The sequence below is a fragment of the Phlebotomus papatasi genome, chromosome 2 (assembly GCF_024763615.1).
Source record: "Phlebotomus papatasi isolate M1 chromosome 2, Ppap_2.1, whole genome shotgun sequence".
Classification (NCBI taxonomy): Eukaryota; Metazoa; Arthropoda; class Insecta; order Diptera; family Psychodidae; genus Phlebotomus; species Phlebotomus papatasi.
In genome coordinates this window covers 2,246,097-2,263,575 of record NC_077223.1, presented here as the reverse complement: position 1 = coordinate 2,263,575, position 17,479 = coordinate 2,246,097, and the positions used below count along the sequence as shown (strand labels likewise).

At 33.3% G+C, this 17,479-nt stretch overlaps 1 protein-coding gene across 1 annotated transcript in view; it reads left to right on the top strand.

Annotated features, from left to right (window-relative positions):
• Positions 1-3,913: 3,913 nt before the first annotated feature.
• Positions 3,914-17,479, top strand: part of LOC129802144 (protein tincar) — a 206,575-nt gene continuing 193,009 nt past the window's right edge. Inside the window, exon 1 of the mRNA XM_055847741.1 lies at positions 3,914-4,425. The gene's annotated coding sequence lies outside the window, so the exon portion shown is untranslated. The remainder of the gene's footprint in view (positions 4,426-17,479) is intronic.

Here is a 17,479-nt window from a genome sequence, read left to right as displayed (position 1 = left end):
CTTTCACAAAGTTATAGAGCAGTAAATTTCCTATAAAACTGAACTAATTCGAAATTTCTGGGGCGCTAGGGTAGCTTGTAAAAAAAATAAAATATCCGTTTTGTTACTTTTTGCCCCAGTTTCCCATAGTCATTATATATGAAATTAATTTCTTTCCACACTTTCGGAGGCGTGCGCTTTCATGCACTTTTTTCCCCAAATTTCTCCCACCTCAATTTGTATATTTTAGAATTAAGTACCTTTGTATAAATAGGCAATTATGCCGAATAAAGACACCTTTTGATCATAAAACCCCGAAGACTTCTCATTGCTGAGCTAAGCATAAAAACCCATATTTGGGCGATGCTGTAGGAGTTTTAAAAGAAAGAGGTCAAGACAAGCAGTTGAGAGATCAAGAATTCTAAAAACCTCTAGCACAGAGGTGTGCAAGAAACCGTTGAAACCGAATTAACGTCAAATGAAACATGTACGTCAATGGTCAAAACGCTACTATAACAAACTTATTTTGACGTTAATTCGGTTTCAACGGTTTCTTGCACACCTCTGCTCTAGCAGATGAACTCCAGAGGACTAAGAATCCGAAGGAGTTACCAGAGACATCAAGATTTGAGTAAGATATTCCTCCTAAGAATAATTTTTGTGAGACACTGCGCTCCTGAAATTATTCTTTTCCCCCCATTCAGGGCCGGATTTAGAAATGTGGAGGCCCAATGCCCATTTGTGAGGGCCCCAAAACTTTTACGTTTTTCAACAGAGCCATTGCTTTAAAATTTTATACAATATAATGCTTTCCATTCTACAGGTAAATTTAACCCTCTAATGTCCAATTTTTAAATATGCAAAAAACAGTAGTATCATAATTTTTTCCAGGCTCATTAGGGTCCATTAAACTCAAAAACTACCATCCGTTTTTTATTATCTCTTTTAGTTTAGGCGCTAGCTGCGAAAATATAAAAAAAAAATTCGAAACCCTTTTTGCTTTTCAAACTTACATTTAATTTTTTCATTGTTTTTTAAATTAAAATTTATAAAGTAGAACGACATATCTTTGAGTAAAAAATAAATTTATTTTAGTCCGATTACTTTAAATCGGTATTTTTCTTCAAATTACAAATGCGATTTTTTACACAAAAATTTTTCCTACTTTTTCTTTGACCTGTCACACAAAACTAGGGATAACAACTAAACAAAGAGTCAAAATAAATTTGAATTTTCAGTAAGACTATTACCAAGGATAGGGGAGACGGGGCAAAGTCACAAATCGAAAAATTCAAAATTCAATATCTTCTAAGATAAAAAAGATAGCGGATTAAAATGTTTTCTATAAATAGCCCCCGTAGACCTTCTGCAATGTCATAAGTTTCTTATGAATTCGAACAAGGAATTTAGAAAATAAAAAAAAAAATATTGAAATTTTTAGGCCGGTTTTTGAAATATTTTCCTTACAAGAGATATCAATTATTACCTACTCATTTACCAAAATTGATGCACTTGGGATTTTTTCCTAAATGATTTGGATTCCCTGAGTACGAATCCACTATCCGTTTTAGCATTTTCCAAATATTCTTCTCTCCAGAAATCCGTTTATTAAAAATGACCAATTGGGGTAAAAAGTAACAAAAGGTATAGAGCTAAAAGTAACAAGAAGCGAAGCAATTTCAGATGTCTCACGGCGAAAAGAAATGTCATTACCATGTCTTGCCGTTTGTTGTTTGCATTGGTCAAACGATTTGTAATCTTTTGTGTATTTTTTCTAAAATAGCTTGAAAAACGGTTTTCTCGTTCAGAAAGAGAAAACGGTGTTTTACAAAGGTGTAGATGAATAAATTTTTTATGAAAATATGTCCTTTAGGTATTTTTTCAAATTTACGGAAACCCATAATGAAGCGAATCAAAATATGATAATACCCAATGTCTGATACTATTTGCCCCAACATTTTTGAGAATGGTCACAAGATTACCTTTTAGAAATCGGCTCAATAAACGTATTTTCTTATAAAATACAGCAAAAATTACTTTCACAAAGTTGTAGAGCCGTAAATTTCTTATAAAACTGCGCTAATTAGAAATTTCTGAAGCGCTCGAGTAGCTTGCAAAAAAATAAAATATACGTTTTGTGACTTTTTGCCCCAGTCTCCCCTATTATAATACTTTTAAATAAATAAAATCTTTATTGTCGCTGTATATATTATTTTTGTGATGCTACCCTGGAGTGACTCTTAGGGCCCATTTATAGCTATGTAAAACACCGGTGTAATACCGAGAAAACAGTATAATTAATCAATTTTTTGCCTATCAATTAGACAAGTTCAGTGAAATTATATCTTTGAAATTTTGAGTGATTCGAACTCTGATTCAATTCATTTAAATAAATTTAACAAGTGGATACAAAAAAAAACGCAAAACAAGAAATTTTACTAAATTCTCAGACTCGAAAGCACAATACTTTTTCCATAAGTTAGACCAATAAAGAACTTTCAAAATTTAGGTAAATTATGCGAAGGTACTTTTCGGACTGAGCACATTGTTTTATTTTATTTTTTATTGTTGTTAGTCAATTTTTTACGATTTTTAATAAAATTGAACTTGTCCATAATGCCTACGCAGCTCAACTCTCTCAAAATTTCTGTTTCTCAACTAAAAATTATCCGCTAATTGTTGGTAGGGAATTTATTGTGGCTGAAATGAGTTTTTTTCTTATTGATTGATTATTCATTCTTAAACTCGTCTAAATTATTTCGCGCCTAATATTTGAATGTTAACGAATTCATCATGTGCCCAGATACATTTGTGGAGGCCTCAATAGGAAAAAGGAAACAAAATATTGCAAAAGGAATATTTTAAATAAATAAATGACTCTGTGAGGACTCAGTAGGAGGACAGAAAACGCAAAGTAGTAGAAAAATGCTTAATAAATAAAATAAATAATTTTGAGTGGAGGCCTCAGCACAAAAAAAAGGAAACATTTTCCAAAGTGCAAGCCACTTCAACCTTTTTCATATTGTTGGACATTAAATGCTCTTATAAGCTAATAGCAATTTAATTTGCAATTTTTTCGTAGTAACTTTCATTTTGGGACCATTGTGACCATAGTAAACTTTTTAAATGTGGAGGCCCCTAAAATGTGGAGGCCCGGTTCCTTGGCCTCAGGGAACCCACCTAAATCCGGCACTGCCCCCATTTCAAGTGTAGCGATACACGCTCCTAAAATTGGGTCCTAGCTCACGGGAGCACATCCCTACACTTCCGTCACTTCCCCTTTATTAGCTCTGCCACTGAACAAGTTCTATTATGAAGTTATGTTATTTGAAAGGCAAATGGTCGGTTTTCATATTTCTGAAGTCTTCAGTTGTCAATATTATTTATATTAAAGTAATGATAAATAATGTATTTTCATTTGTTTATAATTTAGTTTCTCGAAGATAGCTTTGTCAAGAAACTTTTGATCGATACTGTATGTCGCTTTGGATTTTTAGTTTAAAATTAATATTTGTCTTGTCGCGTAGAATAGAATACAAAATCCGTTTAAATTATTCCCATTATTTCTAACAAAATTTTGATCTGGGTTAAAAATTGATTATAATCTTCAAAGCGGTACGGTTAAAGACTTAACCTTAGGCCCCTTAGGCAAACTTTTGATCTAGTAGATTACTTTTAAGAGTGTAAGGTGGATTAAAATGTTAATGTGTAATCTAGAGTTTTCTTAGTATAATCCGTGTTGCCGGTGTTACTTCTCTAAGAAAGGGGTCATTTGACCCTCTGTACAATTTTCACGTGACGCAAATTCCGGCGTGCTCATGAGTCACGTTTCCGGCGAAATAGCAACCAATCAATTTCCCCTCTTGCGGCGAATCATGCGCTCTTTCGCCGCTCTCTCCAAGAGTGCATCCAGAGAGCGGGAGATTGAGAGATTTTGCCGGCACGCGACGCCGGCTGAAGAGATTCCTCTCCATTATGCAGTTGAGTGTGGAACGGTGAGGTCGTGCTTGTGACTCTTCCGTCGCTCAAGAGTCAGATAGATCCTTCTGGTGGATCAGTTGGGTGCGTTAGCGCGTGTACATCATCCCCCTGTTTTTTTTCCTTCCTGCTCAGGAACTCCCCTTGGACTGTCTGTGCTGCCTCCGGGGTGCACTTCCCTCATTCCGTGACAAGACTGATTGAACTTTGAGAGCTTGACAAGTATTTAGTGATTTTTTTTAAGTGGACTTTTCAGCTGCCAATTTTTATCTCGCGAGTGAGGAAAAAATATCAGTTTTTTTTTTGTGGTACAGATATATCAGAGATTTTTCTGACCATTCAGACTTTTCAATGTGTTTCCGTAGTGCATTTTCATAAAAGTGAATGCCTGTGTTTTTTTTGTTATCCAGCCAGAAGCACAATCATTCAATTTTCAAGCGACTTGTCGGAATAACTGCAAAAAGAGTGGTGAGTTTTTTTTCTAGACCATTCAAAAAAAAAGTCCATAAAAATGGACAAAAAGCATCGTTTTGAAATATTTAAATTATATCGATGGGAAATATTTTGTGGCGGGTATTTTTTTTACAATATGTTTCGAGCAATAATTAACTACAACAGTGTACTTCAAACTCATTTTAATGCGTGAATCATTTGGAGAGACCAATAAGTTTTTACGATGCGACGATCCTTTTTTTCGAGCGGCACAAATTATTGTTATTATTGCAGTGGAAAAAGCTGAAATCAGTTTGTAAGGGTGTAAGCAATGGGATTGTTAATTTAACCATGAATAAAAAATTTTAATAGCAAGTTTTACTAATAGAACAGTAGTGTAAATTAATCAGCATAAAACGTTTATCAGTATGAATGGATTTTCGATTTATTTGAAGTGCAAAGCATCAAATAATAAGATTGTGATCTAGATATTCATAATAAATATGGAAATTCGGTTTATATTTCTGCAGGGAGAAGTGGGGCAGCTTTGAAATTGGGATTTTTATCCAATTTTTTAAATGGAATTCAGTCATATCATGATGTTATTTAGCTTCTCAATCTGTTTGTGCATCTAAATTATATCATGATAAGGTTGAATTTTATTTAAAAATAGATGAAAAATCCCAATTTTAATGTTTCCCTGTATTCAAGGGTGCCCCCCTTCCCCCTATTCCAATTAGGCGTTGTGAAAAATTTCCATTTGCAGCAGGTTCTTAATTAGACAACTCTACCATTCTTTCTATTTTCTATTACCTCTAACGATGTTTGTATCAAGTTTTATATAATTTTTATAATTGAAACTTTATTAAAAATAAGACTTAAACACGCTTTAATCAATAAAAAATTATTTAAGTACTGAATATTGAAATTAGCAATTAATTTAGATATATGGGAAAGCTTAGATGCCGCAAAACACAAAATATCCCGTATCATTCGATTTGTTCTTATGTTCCTTAAAGACCTCTACACATTGGGAGCAATTTTCATCGAAAGTCGCATTTTTGACAGAATTTTGACGTTTTTATCTGCTGTCAGTGCAAAAAATTTCGTTCAAAAACACAATTTTTGACGAAAAGTGCTCGCAATGTGTAGAGGCCTTAAGGAATTCCGCGTATCTACTCATTTTCGTTCTTTAAACATTAAAGTTAGGTTAGGTTTACGTACTTTTTCACATTTGAAACCAGTAACAGCAATTTGATATAAGCTTTATTCACATATGGCAACCCTGCATTATGGCTGGCATGGCAGTAAATGTCAATTTGTCAATATTTTGTTTAATTAAATGAATTTACTCATTGATTGGTTTCTCTTTCAAACCAAAAAGTGATTACACTTTTATTCTATATCAAATCTGCGTTAAATGAATGTGTGAATCTTCAGTATTACATTTTTAAATAAACGCACCACTGAACTTAACCTAAAAGTTTGTTGACAAATAGAGCTACGACCTCTACACATTATTGGGAGCTATTTTCGTCAAAAATTTATTTTTTGAAGGAAATCATCTACACTTATGTAGGTGAAAACGTCAAAATTCTGTCAAAAAAGCAATTTACGAAAAATACTCCCAATGTGTAGAAGCCTTTTTTATACACGTTATACCAAGACCTTTCAATTTATTTTAAAGTTTATTGCATTGTAGGTTCGTGACTCGAGAACATAAGAATTGAACAGCAGATTTAATTTCAAATCTTCTAAATCAAAATGTTAATCATCAAATTGATGCACGATTTTCAAATGTCAAACTATCCATTTGCGTTTTCAAACATTTCATTTATAAAGGATGGTTCGGCAACTTTGAATTGAGAATGCAGACTAAGCTTTGGAATAGCGTAAATCCTTCTAACGATTTTCCCAAAAAATTCTCTTTGTTGAGATAGCATTGAAATTATGTGCAACTACTTAGCAGTACAACGTTTAAGATTATACATAATGATCTTATTAATATATTTTTAGTAATCAAAGATGTAGGGAAATCTTTATTTTGGACATTTTTAATAAGTAAATAATGGGGATCATTTAGTGTCACGTTAGTCATATGGCAACTCCAACGCGAGCTGTCAGAGCTGTCAAGACAAAATGCAAACTATTTTTGCGTGTTTTTTTAGGAGACAGCATGAAAGATTCAAATTGGTGTAAATAAGTATCTCAATTTAATGGCTGAACAAAAACAATTTATTTCTTTTCTATTTGTATGAGCACTAATATAAACATAGAAACTTTTATATTTTTACCTTTCAAAATATGTTTTTTAATGAGTTAGCTCCTTGTCGTTCTAAATGATGTGCAAATTTTGCAGAAATTAGAATGACAAGGGATCAAATTGCTTGAGTTAGTCCCCTGTTTCACAAAAAAATTGAACGAATTGAATATTTTGTGCCTCTTTACTTCAAACAAAATTATGCAAGTAATCAAAAAGATTTAAATTTTGAAAAAATTTTCTAATAACGGAATTTAATGACTTATATCATCTGATAATTTATTAAATTGTCCTTCGAAGTGTATTAGAATGTCAAAATCGCAAAAAAGTGTGTTGACCCCTTGTAATTTCCAAGGAGCGAGATGAAGTTGTTTTTTTTAACACCTCTGGCATACCTTTTAGATCAGGAAAATTTAATGAAATCAAAATTCACATCCCTTTCCTTCTCAAACATTTGGAATATGTCTATGTCTTTCGCATCTCAAATTAGATTGAACTAAATTGAATTTGGTATGATGTTTAAAAAAAGAAGAAGAAGAGTACGGAAGAGTGGGAGAGACTTATCCAAAAGGATTAAGAAAGAAAGGGACTTGAATTTTTTTTTCTTCAAAATTCCATCCTTTCCTTCTTAAAAGCTTTGCATATGTCTATTCTACTCTTTCGCACTCTTCTTCTTTTGAACATCACACCAAATTAAATTTACTTCAGTCCAATTTTGAGACCGAAAGAGTAGGACAGACTTATGCAAATCTTTTGAGAAAGAAAGGAACGCGAATTTTGATTTAATGAAAGGCTTAAAGATTTTTTACCAAACGGTAGCGAACTTTACTCAAGTTGACAAATAAATAGAATTAATTTGAATTGCATTTACAATCAAGTGCATTTTGAGTAACTTACACTAGCAGTCCCTTGAAAAGAACTTCCAGCAAATTGGAATGAGATATTTAAATCAAAATATTTTCAGAGTCATATATCTTTCTGACTTTTCCTAAATTTTGTGCTCTCCAAATGCTTGGGAGGAATCATCCGAAGGGCTGTTGAGAGTGCAGTGTTGAGGAAAAATGTAATTTTCTAGTGTTTTTGACGAGTGATTAAATTTCAAAAGGGGTCTAATTCTCAGTCGTAAAATAATGGGAATAAATTCAAGAGGCAACTCGCGCTAATGAGTGATGAGAGTCCTCCACGGCAAAAGAGGTCCATTCAGGGATGGAAGTGTTGCGTCTGCCACGAAGAATGCACAAAAGTTACCATGAAGATTTCACACTCAATGTGATGGTAATTGAATTAGTCGCAGAGAATGTGCCATGGTGGATGTGGAGAGGTTTGTTCCCGGAGGAGACTTGATGATTGAAATGAGGTGTCACACTGAGACGACGAGAGTTCATCCACAAGCTTTGCCCTCAGTGGCATATCTCTTCCATTCACCCAAGATTATTATTTATTGTGTGTATATGACACAGTTTGATGAGGGTTGCAAGTCTTACGTCACACGAGCACTTCCTCAAACAGGGGTTGAAGAAAATGTGCACGAGGCACATGAGACAAGGAATACAGAAGGGAGGGTTGAGGGATTTGAACCAATGATGAATAAGCATAGATCAGGACAAAAAAAACACCCAAAAAAATCGATGACACAGGACGCAAAAGTGGCCGAAAAAAAGGCAGACATAGTAAATCATATCTGCTGAATCCTCCAATAAATGTTTTAGCACCACGCAGGTGCATCCATTTAGGAGATTTAGGGTTGCATCTAATGCTCTAAAAAATCAATAAATCTGCCTAGAAACCAATATATGCAATAATTCAAAATTAATCCACTGCAAATGTTCCGTTTATTAAAAATTTATTATTTGAAATGGGATTGCATTATAATTAAAGTTTCAGTGAGAATCGAGTTAGGTACTGAAAAAAATAGGAGGAGATGGAAAAATTCACACAGTTAAAGTTATTGCACATATCTTTGTTGATATAAAAATTTTGAATTTAATTTAAGCTAGTTTGCAATAGAAATATTACATTGACATGGAGTACAATACTATCCTGTATTATGGTGCTATGTCAATAAAAAAAGGAAAGGGGTAATCTTTCTGCTGAACATTTGTTTTAGTACATGACTGTTCCCATATGCCTCTACGTAGTCGACTATGTCTTGTTTTTCGTCACGACAGTTTGGTGCGTTGGAACAGAAAAAGAACTAAAGAAAACAGTCATGATAAAAACCAATGCCATAAAAAGTCGATAATGCAGAAGCACATAAAAATAGGTGCGTACTAAAAATTGTTAGATTTCCCCATTCCATTTTTCATTGGAATAGCTGCATAATGTATCATTGTACTTTATTTCAAAGCATTTTATCTAATGAAACTAACTTTTTAGTACACATCAAATGAAATTTAAAATTTGTAATTTATCGAATAGGCAAGTAAAAGCATCATTATGCCTTTCATATAATTTTTCTTACAATAATTTTCTTTAATTTAGCTCTTGTAGTTTTTTTTAAATATATTATGCTAAACATTAGCTTTTATACATGTTCTAAATAAAAAAAAATCATAGTCCTACATTTCTTGCAAAGTAAAAACTGAGAAAAATTGCTATATTTTTTTGCCTCATTTCCTTATGCAAGTTTCATTTCATTTGGTTTGTTCTAAATATTCTAAAAGACGTTCTAAATGAATGTCCGTTTTCAACATACCCTTGATTTAGTACAGAAAGTCTACGCCCGAATGAAGCTAGTACCATTACTAAAATATCTTGTTTAACTATTATTTGTACAACTTCACAACAAAAATTCAATAACAAAGGAATTTTAGTAGAACACACCTGTACTATAAGGTTTTTTTTCTTTTACTTGACGTATTACCATTCTTTGAGTTTATTGTTTTATTTTTGCCATTACTGTTGCAGTATAATAAAAGTATTAAGGGAACAGTATTTCATCCATATTGAAAGAAAATGAGAAATGATTCAAACTAAATATTCTTGAATCCCTTAGGGTAAAATGGGGTAATTTGGAACCATTTACAATTTGGGACATTTGAGATTTTCTCACTGTTTGAGAGATTCAAAAGGAAGAAAAGCTATTTCTGTTCTTCTTAATCACCCAAGAAGCAAAATAGCTGCCTTATAGAACCAAGTATTAAACAAGTCTTTTAGTGCACTTTTAAAAGACTTAAACTGCGAATTTTCTGTTGAAATTCCAATAGAAGCTCTTAAGATCCTTAAGAGTGCGCCACTTTGCTTATAGTAATCTCAGTGCTGGAACCAAGAGCGTTATAAGTAAATAAAAAGATTTTTTGTTATATAGTGCCTTGCTTAAGGAATTCTACAAGAACATATTAAGAAAAAAATGTTTCTTGGGCACCCTTTTCTTCTATTTCGCGGTCTTTGTTTTCGCTTTGCTCATCTGAAACAGTGAGAAAGTTTAAAATGTGGCAAAATTATAAATGGTTCCAAGTTACCTCATTTTACCTTACTATAATCCTTTTTTATGAAAATATATTTTCATAAATAGTCAGTCTACAAAGTGATAGACTTTTAAACTTCAATATTTCAAAATGCCGAATTTTCCGGTTATATAGGTATGTTTGGATGAAATGTTCGCCTAATGCCCAGCGCACAAGAACTTTTGTTTTTAAATATGTTTTCAAAATTTCCTATGAGAGTGAGCGAGATGACTGGATCTAGATCTCACTCACTCTCATTGAAATGTCGAAAACATGTTTACTAAACAAAAGTTATTGTGCGTTGGGCATAACTACTAATTCTTAGAAAAACAAAAAAAACATGACTTTGGGGGATGGAGACGAGTGGGGGAAAAGAAAAAAACCTCTAAAGACAATGTATATTTATTGGGGGTTACCAAAGACCGGAAGTTGATATCTTTCACCGTTTAAGCTTCAAAGCGGTTACAAGTTGGAAAAAAGTCGATTATAAAACTGCTCTCTCTCTTTGAATTCGACCAGTAAAATGAAAGAGGGAAATCTTTCTGTTGAACAGTTTTTAGTACATAGTTGTTCTAATGTGCTTCTGCATTATCGACTTTTATTTATATTGGTTCTTGTCACGACTGTTTTTCCCTAGTCCAAACAGTCGTGACAGGATGCAAAACAAAAAAGTCGATAACGCACAAGAACGTTCAGGAGTTGAGGAGAAAGATATCTCCTTTTCAATTTTCAATGGAATTGCACCATAATTCAAATATTTGTTAGAAGTGTTAATTTTCGTTCAACATTCCAAGTAAAGACTTCAATTTGATTTAATTGTTTAGCTTCCAATTAAATCAAAAATCAATAGCGTTATATCATCGAAATGCAATAGTTCTGCACATGTAAATTTAACACAAGACATTTGGTATGTGTACCTATGCAGAAGCAGAATGTGTCGATAAATTAGTTAATAAGACAGATGACATTATATCTGTGCACAACATTTCCCTATCTATTTAGAAACAAGATAATTTGTCACAACGAGGCCTATAGTACATTTCCCTAAATTTACCATAAAATAGTCCCTCTATCACATTCATTAATTTTACATTTTCCGATTTTCTTTTTGAATATTCTGTCTTTTGAAGTTTTCCGAACGGAATTTTTCCCTTTTACCTCAGAAGATTTGCATTTCAAACCTCTTGAGTGCCTGAATTAGCAATTCTTTTGCTGAATTTTTTTGAACTCTATATTTGTTCCAAAGTTGGCTTCCAGGAGCCGCGGGGAATTTCGGAAGGAGACAGGGTATTTTTTCCTAAGGGTGCGTTTTCATTTGGTGTGTGTCTTCCTACACACAGAGAAATGATTTTGAGAAAGCGGTGTTGAATTTGGGGTTGAATTTGGTGTTGGAGTTGCTTGAACACCAAACGTAGTAGCATTCACATCAAATTCACACCAAGTTTTAAATCTATGGTGTTGTTTGAAATGCTTTGGCGGTGTTGTAGAAACTCCACCACAAAAATGTCTAATATGGTGTAAAAGTAACACCACCAATTTTCTAAAACAGTGCTGTTGCAACGCCAAACGGTGTTCGTCACTCACCAAATCACACACAGTATCCTTCGTGTGCTCTCTTTCATCCCCGCTGCATCAGTACTAAATTGATCAGTGAAGAGTATGGAAGAGTGATATTGCGAAATTTTCTGTTATTTATTAGTGTTAAGTAGTGCATTTTTGTTCCATTTAATCAAGTGAAATTATAAATAAGTGGCTTATGGAACATTTACCGATAATTTGGACAATGTTTCAGTGGCAGAAGAATATTCTCTTCTCTGTGAATGGAGGTTTCCAGTGGAAATTGCACAGAGATTTCTCGGTAAGTTTACCTTTTGATTAATCATATCAGGAAATTACCCCTCACTAGATCTCAAAAATCCGATTTATTTTATAATTGCATTAATGTATTCTTACTGACATTCCTTTTGAAGACAGATGTAAATTTAATAAACGCATTAAATGTGATTTCTGATGCGTGGCTTGACATGTGGTGCCGATTAACCTAGGTAAGACCCCTAAAGGCGGTCTTCACAAAAATCACATTTACAGCGATTACAGTGTTTTTATTTATTTAAAAGCGCTATAGTGTCCTCGGTAATAGTCTTACTAACATCTTTTGAAATTTTGAACTCATTTTGATTCTTCGTTTAGTTTGCGATCCCCATTTTTGTGTGACAGATCAGAGAAAAATGAACAAAAAATTGCGCAAAAAAACTCATTTCCAATATCCATAAAAATACCGATTTAAAGTTATCTAACTAAAATAAATTTATTTTTTACTGAAAGATATGTCATTCTAATTTGTATATTTCATTTAAATTTTTTTTTTAAAAAAGTAAAAATGTCAATTTAGGAAGCAAAAAAGTTTCAAAAAAAATTTTTTCTTACCTACCGATTAAACTAAAAGAGATAATGAAGAATTGATGGTTTTTTCGGTTTTATTTGATCATAATTATCCTAGAAAACATTGTCTTACAACTTTTTTTCGCATATTAAAGAAAATACTGTTAGAGGGTTAAAAGGCTAATATTCTTCATTTTTGCATATTTTTCGCCACCATTTTTTCAGTCACGCTTTTGTTTTTGTCCACATCACAAATTCTCTCATAGTCTGATCAGGTCCAAACTTTGTCAAAGTGTTTCTTGAAAATCCCTGATTATTATATCTTCGGTTTGACTTAATACTTTGACCTAAACTATGTCTTACATTTTTGTATCGTAATATCGTAACTAATATAGTTTTATAGACATTGTTTTTTTTTATATTTACTTTCCAGATTTGGAAATCGACGAAAGTGTTTTGAAATTTATGACGAAAAGCGACATCAAGGAAATATTCCAAAACGATTTAAAAACTTAGCTAAAATTTCAAGCTAAACTGGGCGAATGGAGAAAACAAACACAAGAGTCTGAAAAGAGTAATCCAGAAGATCTCCCAGTAAATGTGCGTGCAACCATCATTATCAACGAAACTGGAAAAGGACGACATTTTAAGAAATGATTCTTAAAACTGAATTCAATACCGAAGAACTAAGTCAGAGAAAAAGCAACAAAAAACATTTGTCCAAAAAAACTCATTTCCAATTTCAAAAAAAACCTATTTAAAATTATCTGACTAAAATAAATTGATTTTTTTTACTGAGATATATGTCATTATAACTTGTAAATTTTATTCAAAAAATTAAAAAAAAAGTAAAAATGTGAATTTTAGAAGCAAAAAGAGTTTCAAAAAAAATATTTTTTTCACCTAGCGCCTAAACTAAAAGATACAATGAAGAATGGATGGTTTTTTCGACTTTATTGGATCATAATTATCTTAGAAAACATTTTCTTACAACTTTTTTCGCATATTAAAGTGTGTGAGACTGTATAATGTCCCACACACAATAACTTTTATTTAGTAAACGTGTTTTTGATATTTTAATGAGTGTAAGTGAGATCGAGATCTAGTCATCTCGCTCACTCTCATAAGAAATTTTGAAAAGATGTTTACATACACAAGTTATTGTGCGTTGGCCATCAAAGATCTTAAAATCAAAATATCACAAATGTATAAAATATTACAAAACAAAAATATGACTGAGATATAAAATATCACGAAAATAAAACAAGAACTGTAGTGTATAAGACTGCAAATATGAACTTGAAAAACTAATGGAAATGTAAAGATATTTTAAGTATAAAAAATATGTGATCGACAAAAATATTCATTAAAAAAAATGTAATATCATTTAATGTAAATCTATTCTAAAAATTCTTCAATTAAAAATATTTATCAGAGAAACAAAATTTGTGTATAATTTATTTTAATTCGATATGGGAGCATTTAAAAAGAAATCGTTATATTTAAAAAAAAAAGGTGAGAAATTTACACTTTTATTGGTGTAAAAGGAACTCCTATATTTTCTTGATATGGTGTGGTACAAAATCCACAATGGTGTTCCAACAACGCTAAATTTGGTGTTAATAATTGGTGTAAAATTGGTGTAATTAGAAACCCAAAGCCGGTGTTGGTTGCTTATTTTTCACCAATTGGTGTATTCTGAACACCGAATTGGGGTTAGTTGATTTTGGGGTTGAGGTTGGTGTGTCCGACAACACCAATTGGTGTTGTTACGCCACTAAAATTTCTCTGTGTGTAGAGAAAGAGAACACTAAAGCCACCAGAATGAATCAATAGGATATCCAGCAGTGAAAGCGTGAAGTATTTTCCAGAGGGGGAGGTTCGGAAACGTGATTTATTGCCATGTGAATTTTCCAGTGATGAGGGTGCTTTTTTGGGGGGGTTGGTGGAGAATTTGGCTGTGAAATAATCACTCAATTTGTTATTTATGAAGGGACTGTTGTTTAAAAATTACTCCAACAAATGGAGTCAAAAGGAGCAACATACATTGAGCACAAATTGCCTTCAAGATATCCTCGGGAAACAGACAAGAGTTCCAGAGAGAGGATGTATCGAGATGTCATTAGGCTCTTGTGTTATCGCACAGCATAACTCAATTAAAGCACACTGCAGGGGAAGTTGCACAAATCAATATTTGATCTCAATGATAAATTTTGCAATGGATGAATCCACTGCAAATTGCTCTCGATATCACAAATCAATACAAAAGACTAAAGTTCATTTTGTGGATTGTGCATAAGCGCAAAAGGAGGAAGGATTACTTTTTGTGAAATATTTGAAATTGGTCACGAACTGTCCATTGACACTTTTTTCATTTCTTTTAGATTTTGAGGCGAAAATTGATCAGTCCGGGGTTAAAACTCATAACTTTTTCGTACAAAAGGTCCTGGGGTATCTCAAGAGGGATGCAGGACATGTGTGCAAATACTGTTTTTTTTCACTCTCCTAAACTCTCATAGATCCCCTTGGCATACAAGAAGATTTGTAGAGTTGATAACATCTTAGATGAGATTATAAAAAGATTGATAGAAAACGATTTTTTTTTGAAAAATATGAATTCCTTGCAAGAAATGAATGCTTAGTAAAATTTTCATCAATTCTCATTCAAATTGGCCAAATTTTTCGATTATAAAAGCTTAGTTTTGAAATTGAGAACAGTTGACAGCGCCACTCACGGAAGATGGTAGTGCCCTGAAGCGGAGAAAATGCTATTCAATTGCTTTGCGCAAAGTAACCTCAAAGCAACCGGTGTCCCACTCGTCCTTAAGGCCTAAAGGGTTAATGCTTTATTTCTTGAAGGTTATGCAGAAAAAATGTATTTTAGGACACCAGTGTCCCAGTCGTCCTGAAAGCCTGAAGGGGTAATGTTCTATTTCCTGTATGCTCCAGGAATAGTCAAAAGAACGAATTTTTGTGGGACACCGCTATCCCACACGTCCCTAACTATGTTTTGGAGATTCCAAGAATAGTCAGAAAAATGCCTTTTTGTGGGAAACCGGTGTCCCACTCTTCTTTAAAACCTAAAGGGTTAATGCTCTATTTTCTGTATGCTCCAGGAATAGTCAGAAAAATGTTTTTTGGGACACAGGTGTCCCACTTGTCCTTAAAGCCTAAATGTACTATTTTCTGGACGTTCCATGAATAGTCAGAAATTTTTTTTGGGACACCGGTGCCCCACTCGTCATTAAAGCCTAAAGGGATAATACACTATTTCCTGGAGGTTCCAAGAATAGACAGAAAAATGTATTTTGGGACACCGGTGTCCCAGTCGTCCTGAAAGCCTGAATGGGGTAATGTTCTATTTCCTGTATGCTCCAGGAATAGTCAAAAGAACGAATTTTTGTGGGACACCGCTATCCCACACGTCCCTAACTATGTTCTGGCGATTCCAAGAATAGTCAGAAAAATATCTTTTTGTGATAAACCGGTGTCCCACCCGTCTTTAAAGCCTAAAGGCTTAATACTCTATTTTCTGTATGCTCCAGGAATATTCAGAAAAAGTTTTTTTTCTTTTGGGAAACCGGTGTCCCAGTCGTCCTTAAATGCTCTATTCGGCAATGCACTGTTTTCTCTATTCTCTAGTAATAGTCAGAAAAACGTTTTTGGGACACAGATATCCCACACGTCCTTGAAGCCTAAAGGGATAATGCTCTATTTTCTGGAGGTTCCAGGAATAGGCAAAAAATGTGTTTAGGGACGCCGGTGTCCCACTCGTCCTTAAAGCCTAAAGGGATAATGCTCTATTTTCTGAAGGTTAAAGGAATATGCAGAAAAATGTATTTTGGGACACCGGTGTCCCAGTGTTCCTTAAAGCCTAAAGGGTTAATACACGATTTTATGGAAGTGACAGGAATAGTTAGAAAAACGTATTTTTTGATGATTCTCGTGCTTAAGTATTTGTTCCTCAAACTTCTGAATTGTCGTAATTATTCTCATTTCACAAAAACATATTTTACTTTAAAGTTTTTAATTTTGTAAAATTAAAAACTTTACAAACAGTGTTAAGTCTACTCTCTGAACCATAAGAGTTCCATTTGCTTGGCAAAGTTCCACCAATTTTCAATCAAAATTCCATCTACGATTTGTGACTGTACTGTTATGCTTACTATATCCGTTTTTTTTTTGCTTTAAATTTTTTTCCAAATTTTGAAGGGTAAATAATCTATTGTGGGCATATTTCTCGACCAATTCTGAGAATTTTACATACATTTAAAAGGTCTTTGATTTCCAGACAAGTTCGAATAGCTTTCAACTGATTTTTATTCATTTATATTCAATATAGTTACTTAGGGATCCTTAAAATATAAAATTCAAACTAAAAGAGACTGATGTGATCAGAAATCTGACAAATTAAATATTTTTCACATGAGCACCTCACCCCAAGGTGACGCTAGGCAATCGTGTCAAGGAAAGCGGAAAATTTGCTCCTAGAATGAATATTAAATTTATCTCTTATCACTCTTCGATTTGCAATTTGACGATACTAGAGAGAAAAAGAGGGTGTGGCATGTGTGAGGGTGGAAAAAATATCAAACAACCTCCGCCTGAAAATTTCTTGGTTGCCCCCAAGAAAGGAAACTTTTCACTTCGTGACATTATTGCTAATATTGGGTGCTCTTGGAGATGGTATCACCCAGAATATTCTTACATCTTGGCGCTTCTTTTGCTGCGTCCCCTCTGTCACACGGTTTTTTGGCCCGAAGAATAAGAAAAAGAAGCAGTCGAAGAAAGAAGCTCAAAAATCTTTTGACATTCTTTCACGTTAAATAATGTTTTGGGCACTTATACGCAAAATATTCTCCCCTTTTTTTTACTTCATCGTTTTCATGGACAGGTTTTGGGGAGGGCGGGAGTGTAAAGGAAAATGTAGAGATTTTTCGATGGTGATGCAAGAAAGATAGCAAGATGGAGAAATATAAAAGAAAAACATTATTGAGAAGGC